Source organism: Mesoplodon densirostris, chromosome 5 (genome assembly GCF_025265405.1).
Source record: "Mesoplodon densirostris isolate mMesDen1 chromosome 5, mMesDen1 primary haplotype, whole genome shotgun sequence".
In the NCBI taxonomy this organism is placed as follows: Eukaryota; Metazoa; Chordata; class Mammalia; order Artiodactyla; family Ziphiidae; genus Mesoplodon; species Mesoplodon densirostris.
Genome location: NC_082665.1, coordinates 107027147 through 107035854, shown reverse-complemented (window position 1 = coordinate 107035854; position 8708 = coordinate 107027147).

Genomic DNA, 8708 nt, shown 5'->3' with positions numbered 1-8708 from the left:
CCTTTGGGGTCCAGGACACTGGGGCAAAATACCAAGAGGTGATCCTTCCATTCTTCTCAAATCCCATCTCACTCCTTTTATCCCACTCCTGAGTTTAGAGTTTTAATTCATTTCGAATTAGTGATCATCTTGAGAGGAAAATGTGTAGGAAATCGATAGACTAGGCTAGATTGTAATATGACATAAATAACTCAACCCTACAAATTAACACAGGCCCACAAGCCTACACCTGAAAGAATCAGACCACAAGCAAATAAAAATTTGCCTAATAATAGAAAATAATCATAATAAGTAAGCCCTATGGCCTTTAACTGGATTGACGTGACTGAAAGATAAATTGTGAGTGAAATACTCAATCCAGACCAACTCTGTAGGGGTTGGTTTGTTTATGTACTCCCTTACTGTATATGACTTAAAAAACAGATTCCATTTACTTTCATCTTCTTTTTAGTGACTTAACCGAACAAGGGTCTCAGTTACTAAAGTAATGGAAATGTTGGCTCTGTACAGATAGTGGTTTCCATCCTTTTGAGAGGGACCATCCCCGTTTGTCTGAACTCAGCTCTTACTGGGCACAGGGCCCGATGCTGCGTGAGTGTCCAACTCCCTGCAACCTGGACAAGCAGGGAGCCCAGGTGGGGTGGTCCACCTAGTGGGGCTCCAATGAGCTGAGGGAGGTAACAGGAGTGTCTCTTACATTGATTACAGGCCCTTCGAGTGGAATGGATGTACCTCCTGAGTTGAGAGTGGGCCTTGTGCATCAAGTCCAGTAGACGGACAAATCAAGTCTGTTATAGACTGAAGGTTCGTGTAAGCCAAAATGTGATGGTATCAGGAGGTGGGGCCTTTAGGAGGTGATTGGGTCACAAGGATTGAGCCGCATGAGTGGGATTCGTGCCCTTCTAAAAGAGACCCAGAGGAAAGAAAAAAAGAGACCCAGAGGGCTCTCTCACCCCTTCTGCCAGGTGGGGACACAGTAAGACAATGATGGTCTATGAATTAGGAAATGGAATTTCACCAGATGCCAAATCAGTTGGCATTTTGATCTTGGACTTTCCAGCCTCCAGAAGCATGAGAAATAAATGTTTGCTGTTGAAGCCACCCAGTCCATGGTATTTTTGTTATAGCAGCCTAAATGGACTAAGCAGTGCATTGTGGAAGCAAGAAATAGCCTGAGGTGGGCATCAGGGCTGGAGTGTGGAGCAGGGAGGCATAGGGCTGAGGATGTTCTTGCCTAGCCTGGGCCCTTAGCCCCAAGAAGCATGCCTCTGCCTTGGCCGACGGAGAGACATGAAAAACCCTGCCTGCCCATCAGTTCAGCGTCTACTGCTCTGTCTGCCCCAGACATTGGCTCCCACTTGGTCCCAGTTCAGCTTTACTGGCTTGTCCTAAGTGGACTTGGCAACCTGGTTCCATTTCTCCTTCATAACTGTCTTGGAAGTCCCATAAGTCTCAGCCACCAATAATTACCCACAGGCACCAAAATCGACCTCCTCCCTGCATCTGCATCCAACTCAGGTGCCTGGGACACCACAGCGCACCAGACTCATGAGGGGGGCGGGGCACAGCATGTGGAGAAGAGGTGGGAACTAGAGAATAAAAAGACTGTGTCAGGGCTTCCCTGGTGGCGCAGTGGTTGAGAGTCCGCCTGCCAACGTAGGGGACACGGGTTCATGCCCTGGTCTGGGAGGATCCCACGTGCCTCGGAGTGGCTGGGCCCGTGAGCCATGGCCGCTGGGCCTGCGCGTCCAAAGCCTGTGCTCTGCAGTGGGAGAGGCCACAACAGTGAGAGGCCCGCATACCGCAAAAAAAAAAAAAAAAAAAAAGACTGTGTCAAAATGGGCAAGGAGAAGAACAATTTGGGTGAATATTAGAAAGAGCTAAAAATATACTCCTGTGGTGCGGGGTATGAGTGGGCTGGGGAGCAAGACTGCAACATTAAATTGATTTCCAACACCCTTTGGCATAATCAGAGACCCCCCCTTCTGTGAACCCCAATGAGGTGGCCTCAGTTTGATTCTTTTGGCTTTTAGGTGTGACCTCTAAGGAATGACAGAAGAGAATGGCTGTTCAAGCTGAGAAAAATTTATTCAAACTCCATGCAGGGTGCCAAAGCTTTTTTTTTTTTTTTTTTTTTTTGTTAGCTCTGTCTTTGCTCCAAGAATGTCTTCTTTTTTACTTCTGGAGATCTTAATGCTTACAGCAACCTCCTGGCTTTTTGTGGTCTGGGAGTCCTGTTTGTCTCCTCACATTGGGCCTTGCTTCTATTTCACAACATCCTCCCTTTCAATGCTCAGTACTGGTCGGCAGAGGGTATATAGGAAACAATCAGATCTATGAACCAAGCTATCAATATTTGCCTTCCTGCCTCATCATGGGTCACAGGCTCTGATGCAGAAATGATGCTGGATGAATCTTTACCCAATTACCCAGATACTCACACTCCCAGAAAGTGTACAACACTAGTCACTCCTATTGATCCAAAAACAAAATGTATTTTTCAAATCACTCTAGCTTTACCTCATCTTCCTCCACAAACCTAACCTTGGAAATTTTCCTAGTTGGCTTAAAAAAAGTTAATGACAACCTGAATGGGAACACAGATAGCATATTTATCAAAATTTCAGATGATACAAAATCAGGTAGGGAATCACTAAATGGGTAAAAGAGTAAGGTTCCAAGTCAACCTTGATAGGTTGGACAAGGAACTGAATTTAACAAGATGAAATTTACTACCCTTGGGCTCAAAACCAAACCAAACAAAAACCCAGCATGGCAGTACAATTTCACAATTTGGAAGATGGAGCTAAAAGAGCCACACATTGGTTGCAAGCTCAATATGAGTCAAGGGTATAATGTGACTCTCAAAGCAGCTAAGGTGAGTTTAGGCTGCATCACTGGAAGGGTAGTGTACAAAAGAAAGAGATGGAGGAAGTGATCCTGCTCTTCTCAGAGCTCCTGGACCACACCTGATATGTGTTTCCTTCTGACACCACTCTAGGATGAACACTGACAAACGATTATGCATCTGAGGGGTGGAAACAGGAAGACAGAGAATCTGGAAATTGTAACAAATGAGGACCACGTAAGAACTAAGGAAGTTTAACCCCAAAGAGGAAAAAAGATTTAAGGGGGCGTGAAAGCTGTTTTCAAGTACTTTAAGGCCTATCTCCTATACAAAAGGGAGGCATCTTTTTTTTTCTTCCCCAGTTCTAGAAGACTAAGGTAGCTTCATGAGAATAAGTTACAGGGAGCTAAATTTCAGTCCAGCCCGAGGAAGAACTTCCTTTTTTTTTTTTTTGCGGTACGCGGGCCTCTCACTGTTGTGGCCTCTCCCGTTGCGGAGCACAGGCTCCGGACGCGCAGGCTCAGCGGCCATGGCTCATGGGCCCAGCTGCTCTGCGGCATGTGGGACCTTCCCAGACCGGGGCACGAACCCGTGTTCCCTGCATCAGCAGGCGGACTCTCAACCACTGCGCCCAGAACTTCCTTTTTTAAAAAATTATTTAATTATTTATTTATTTGGTTGCACCAGGTCTTAGTTGCAGCAGGTGGGCTCCTTTAGTTGCAGCTCAAGAGCTCCTTAGTTGCGGCTCACCAGCTCCTTAGTTGCAGCATGCAAACTCTTAGTTGCGGCATGCGAACTCTTAGTTGCAGCATGCATGTGGGATCTAGTTCCCTGAGCAGGGATTGAACCCGGGCCCCCTGCATTAGGAGCACAGAGTCTTAATCACTGCGCCACCAGGGAAGTCCCAGAACTTCCTTTTGTAACAGTGAGAACTGTGCAAACCTAGAAAGATCTGCCTGATGAGGTAATGAGTTCCTTGTCACTAGAGATATTCAGGCAAAAGCTTGAGGATCACATATGAGGGATGTTGCAGAGAGAATTCTTGTATTCATCAGAGGATTAGATCAGATGACCGTTAAGGATGCTTTCAACTCACAGATATTCTGATTTTCAGGATTGCTATTATAATTTATTATACTATTACTTATATGAAAATATCTAATTCCCTTTGGTAAACTAATAAAGGTGCTGAATTTTAGAAATATTTCCCAGTTCTTTTCACACTCAGTTTCAATTTCAGATAAAGTGCACAGTGGAGACAACTGCCTAGTTTCAAACCTGGGTCTGTTGCTTATTAGCTGTGTGACCTTGGGCAAGTCACTTAACCTCTCTGGGCCTCAATTTCCTCATCTATGAAACAGGAATAATAATAGTACCTGTTTCATAAGATGTTATGAGGATTAAATAAATGAGTATTTGAGAAGCACCCAGAACACTGCCAGCATATAGTAAGTATTATAAATGTGTTTGTTAAATTAAAAATAATGTAAAATAGCTGAAAATAAAGAACAGGAATGGTCACAAATTTAACAAATGGTCAAGGATGTCCTCCTCCTTTACCAACTCATCACTACCAACTCATCACTACCAACTCATCTTGGCTGTAAAATAGCCAAGAACCCAGAGGAGGCAAAAAAAAAAAAAAAAAAGCAAAAATCACCCAGGCTCCCTAAGCTCTCAAGGGGGAAGCAAAAGCTTCCTGCTATTGGTTTACCGTAACCTCTGAAAAGGGTTATGTGTTTAATGACACCAGCTTATCCCTACCCACCCCCACCCCCCGCCCCTCCTCTCTCTTCTTGGAGTTGCTAGGAGGCCAGGGGTGTGCTGCATTGTAATAAAGCAGTGCGGGGGAGGGCGGGGGCCAGAGCATGTTAGATATATAGGGCCTGTCCACGGGAGCTTAATATCCTCTTACTGGAATAACTATTGTCCCAGCTTCTCAACAAATACCAACCATCATTAATAAAAGGACTAATAAAAGCATTTATTGCACTCAGGCAATAGCCTCTCTTTTTCTAGCTCCAGGGCCTTGGCAGAGGGCAGCTGCTGAGGATAAGGGCTGGAAAAGTAAGACTCCCACTGCAACCCAGAGATCAGTCCCTGCCCCAGCCCCGATCCAGTACCCTCCCCAAGGGCTGGGCAGCCAGAGCAGTGGGAGACTGGGGCATGAAGATAATGCATCACTGAGGCATCAGACCCCAGGGTGCTTTTTAATCATAAATAAGAAAAGATTGTCTTATTATGACGTTTTTTCAAGAAGCTTAAAGCACTTCACCTTGCAAGATTATTATTTCCATTTTACTGAGGGGAAAATGAAGACACAGAGGGATTTAGGGGCTCACTCAGCCATATGATGTCTGGCATCCTTGCCAGAACTAAGCCTAGAATCCAGTGTTCCTGACTTCCAAATCCAGGACCATTTTGAAATTTTAAAAAGGGCGAGGCTATATCTATCTCTGTCCAGCCTCCGATGGGGTATCAGTGAACGCTGTGATCATCATGATTGCTTCTCTAAATTGTTATAGTTGTTATTATAATCACTAGTGGGTAGAGTTGAGTGGGTGGTAGATACCAGATAATTACAACCCCAGAATTAAAGTGTTGAATCTTTACTTTTCCAGGGCTGCTCAGAGATGAAAATGAAAGCTGGCTTTCAGGGAACCCTGGGAAGAGCCCTAATCTTGAGATAGAGTGAATCCAGGGGGGTAAGGCAATAGAGAAAGGCCAGAAAAGGCCTAGGAAGCCAGCCTTGGAGATCCAGGGATTCCTGACTGTGGATGGCATAGCTGCGCAGGAGGCTGTGAAGGCACAGTCAATCCACCAGGTTCAATTCCTGGCTCTGCCACTCCTTTGTTGTGTGACCATGAAAAGGTTACCTAACCTCTCTGAACTTTAGGTTCCTCATCTGTAAAATGGGGCTAATAATCATCCCTGACCCCTAAGGCTGTTGTAAGTAAGGATTAGAGGAAAGGCTGTGAGAACTCAAAACAAACAAACAAAAAAAAAAAACCTGAGCCTAGAGCTTGCCAGTAAGGAGGACCAGTAATTGTGGTCCTGCGTGACTCTCCTGACATCAGGATGACATTGGGAAACAGAGTCTTTTTCTCAGGACTACCCGGGCTCAGCAGAGAATAACTTTGACCTCAGTTTCCCCCTATTTAAGACAGGACAACAAAACCTCTGCCCTCAGCAACTCCCTGCCCCTGAGGGTTGTTAGATAGATGGAGGAGAGATACCATCCTGGGAGGAAAGGTGGGCATTAATAACAGCACCCTGGGGCTTCCCTGGTGGTGCAGTGGTTGAGAGTCCACCTGCCGATGCAGGGGACATGGGTTCGTGCCCCGGTCCGGGAAGATCCCACATGCCATGGAGTGACTGGTTCTGTGAGCCATGGCTGCTGGGCCTGTGCGTCCGGAGCCTGTGCGTCCGGAGCCTGTGCTCCACAACGGGAGAGGCCACAACAGTGAGAGGCCTGTGTACCGCAAAAAAATAATAATAATAATAAAATAAAAAATAAAAAAAATTTTAAAAATAACAGCACCCTGGATCTCTATTATTATTGTCATTATCCTGGCTCTGTCCAGTAAGCAGCGGGGACCTAGGTGATTCACTGTCTGCATGCCACAGTCCTGGTCCACCTGTTGGGACTTGCCCATCTGCCAGGATTCTTCCACCTAAGAGGCCTACGCCTCTTTTCCAGCTCCTATTGGCAGCTCAGGGTCCTCCATCACTGGATGGGATGGGGGCTTGAGGGGGACATTTGGGAACAGAGTGCCCAGCTCAGAGGGGCTGGGATTCCTGCACCATTGGCTGCAGCCTTGCCTCATATCAGCAGCCACAGAGTAAGCCTAGGGTATGGGGGTGATGGAGCTAGGGCCCCTGGAGGTTGTGAGGTTCAGACCAACCACTCCTAGAGAGATCACCCAGTTCCTTCAGAGGAGCCCTGGGGATGACAGGGACCAGGGAGAGAGGGGTTCAGGCCTGGGTCTGTCCCTGTGGCAGTCCTGCTGGGTAGGATGGGGTGGAGACAACGGTGTGAGGGGCAAGTCCCTATCCACCTCTAGGTGGCCTGCTCTGAATGGCAGAGGCCTGGCATAAGGAACTGCCTGGAAGCTGGGTAGCATCAGAGGATGGTTCTTAAACTCTGTAACCCAAATGCCTGGGTCCTAAGGACTCAACAACTGCTGGGGCTAGGGAAAGGGAACTGGGGTGCTTCTGACAGCCACGAAGCACCCCCACACACACACCCAGCGCCTTGCAAGCACTCTATAAATGTGATCTGAACATCTGTGACTCACCCGCACACAGCCCTGCAGTTTCGTGGTGAGGACACAGCTAATCATAGCTGGTGTTTGCGGAGGAAGAAGGATTTTGCCACAAGCTCCATGACAGACTCTCTCCCTCCTTCTCCAGGATGGCACAGCAGGTATGACTGGCCGCCAGTTTGGCAAGGAGGAGTTTCTGCCTCCCTGAGGATTGGTCCTGCCTGTGGGAAAAACACACCCCCAGAAGAACCATTTAGGTCGGGGTTGGTTCCCTGGTTTCTGATCAGGGGTTACACCAGGAAGATCATAGCTGGAATCCCTAAGATCTATCAGTGATGTTTGCTTTGGTTTTGTTTTGGCTTATTTACATTAGGGCTAGAAGGGACCCAATTATAGGACATATGGCTGTATCCGTCACTCTAGATGAGGAAACTGAGGTCTAGAGAGGCTGATGTGACTTATCCATAGTTATTTGGAGTCTTAGACGCAGAGCTGCAGCCCCGACTCCAGATTCAGTGTTCTTTCTATGGACTCTTCTAGGTCTATTTTGAGTCCCTGAGAAACAACAGCAACAACATCAGCTACCATTCTTCGAGCGTTTAATATGTTCCAGTTACAAGATTAGGTGGTATGTACATTACATCAGGCTGGAAATATAGACGAGGTGGGACCACATCAGAGAGATGGTTCACTTAGATCAACTGTATGTTTTCTTTCAGGTCTGAGGCACAATGATTCTGTGGCAAACATTTTCAAATTCTCAGCCGTTCAGGCTGTGCTGCTTTATCAATTGACTGAGCATTTTCTATATGCCAGCTCTCCACTGGGTCCTGGGAATCCAGAGATAAAATAGGACAGGGTTCCTCACGGTGCACGAGAATCAATGATTTACTAGAGTTAAAGAAAAGGGGTCAGGAACATAGTAAAAAAGAAGAAAAAAAAAAAAAGGTATCCTGGGAAGACGGAGAAGGCTTCCTGATACATTTAGGCAGGGTTTTGAAGGGTGAGTAGGAGTTTGTTAGTGGAGCTATGAATGGGAGAGATGAAGTACATGCAGAGAAAATAGCATGTGGAAGAGCTGTAGAGTAAGTGTTATGTGTGTTTGGAAACAACAAATAGTTTGAGACAGAAAGTAGAGGGATGAAGGGTAAGGTGGGAGATGATACTACAGAGGTGAGTTGAGGCCAGCCTGAGGAAGGTCTAATGCCAGGCTAAGGAGGGCACCACTCCGGATGTCTGGCTTTGGAGGTCTACTTTGGAAGGACTCTGAGATTCTCGTTCCTAGCTCACGTATATATATATATATGACATATATCATATATATATATTCCACCTCTGATTTGGCCTGTCTCGCCCCCACCTCCCTGTTGGCCTGGGCACCTGTGAGTGTGTCTGTCCACCTGGAGCACTAATGAGGCCCTCTGGAGACTCTGACACCAACCGCCAGCTGTGATCACAACTACCAGCTCTTTGCCTCTGCACAAGAACTTTCTCGGCGCTCCTCTGGTGTTCCCCCCATTACTGGGTGTTAGTGGAGTCCTTACCACATGGCATTCTGCTTGGTCAGATGGCCCATTCAGCGGGGCATGTGAGGA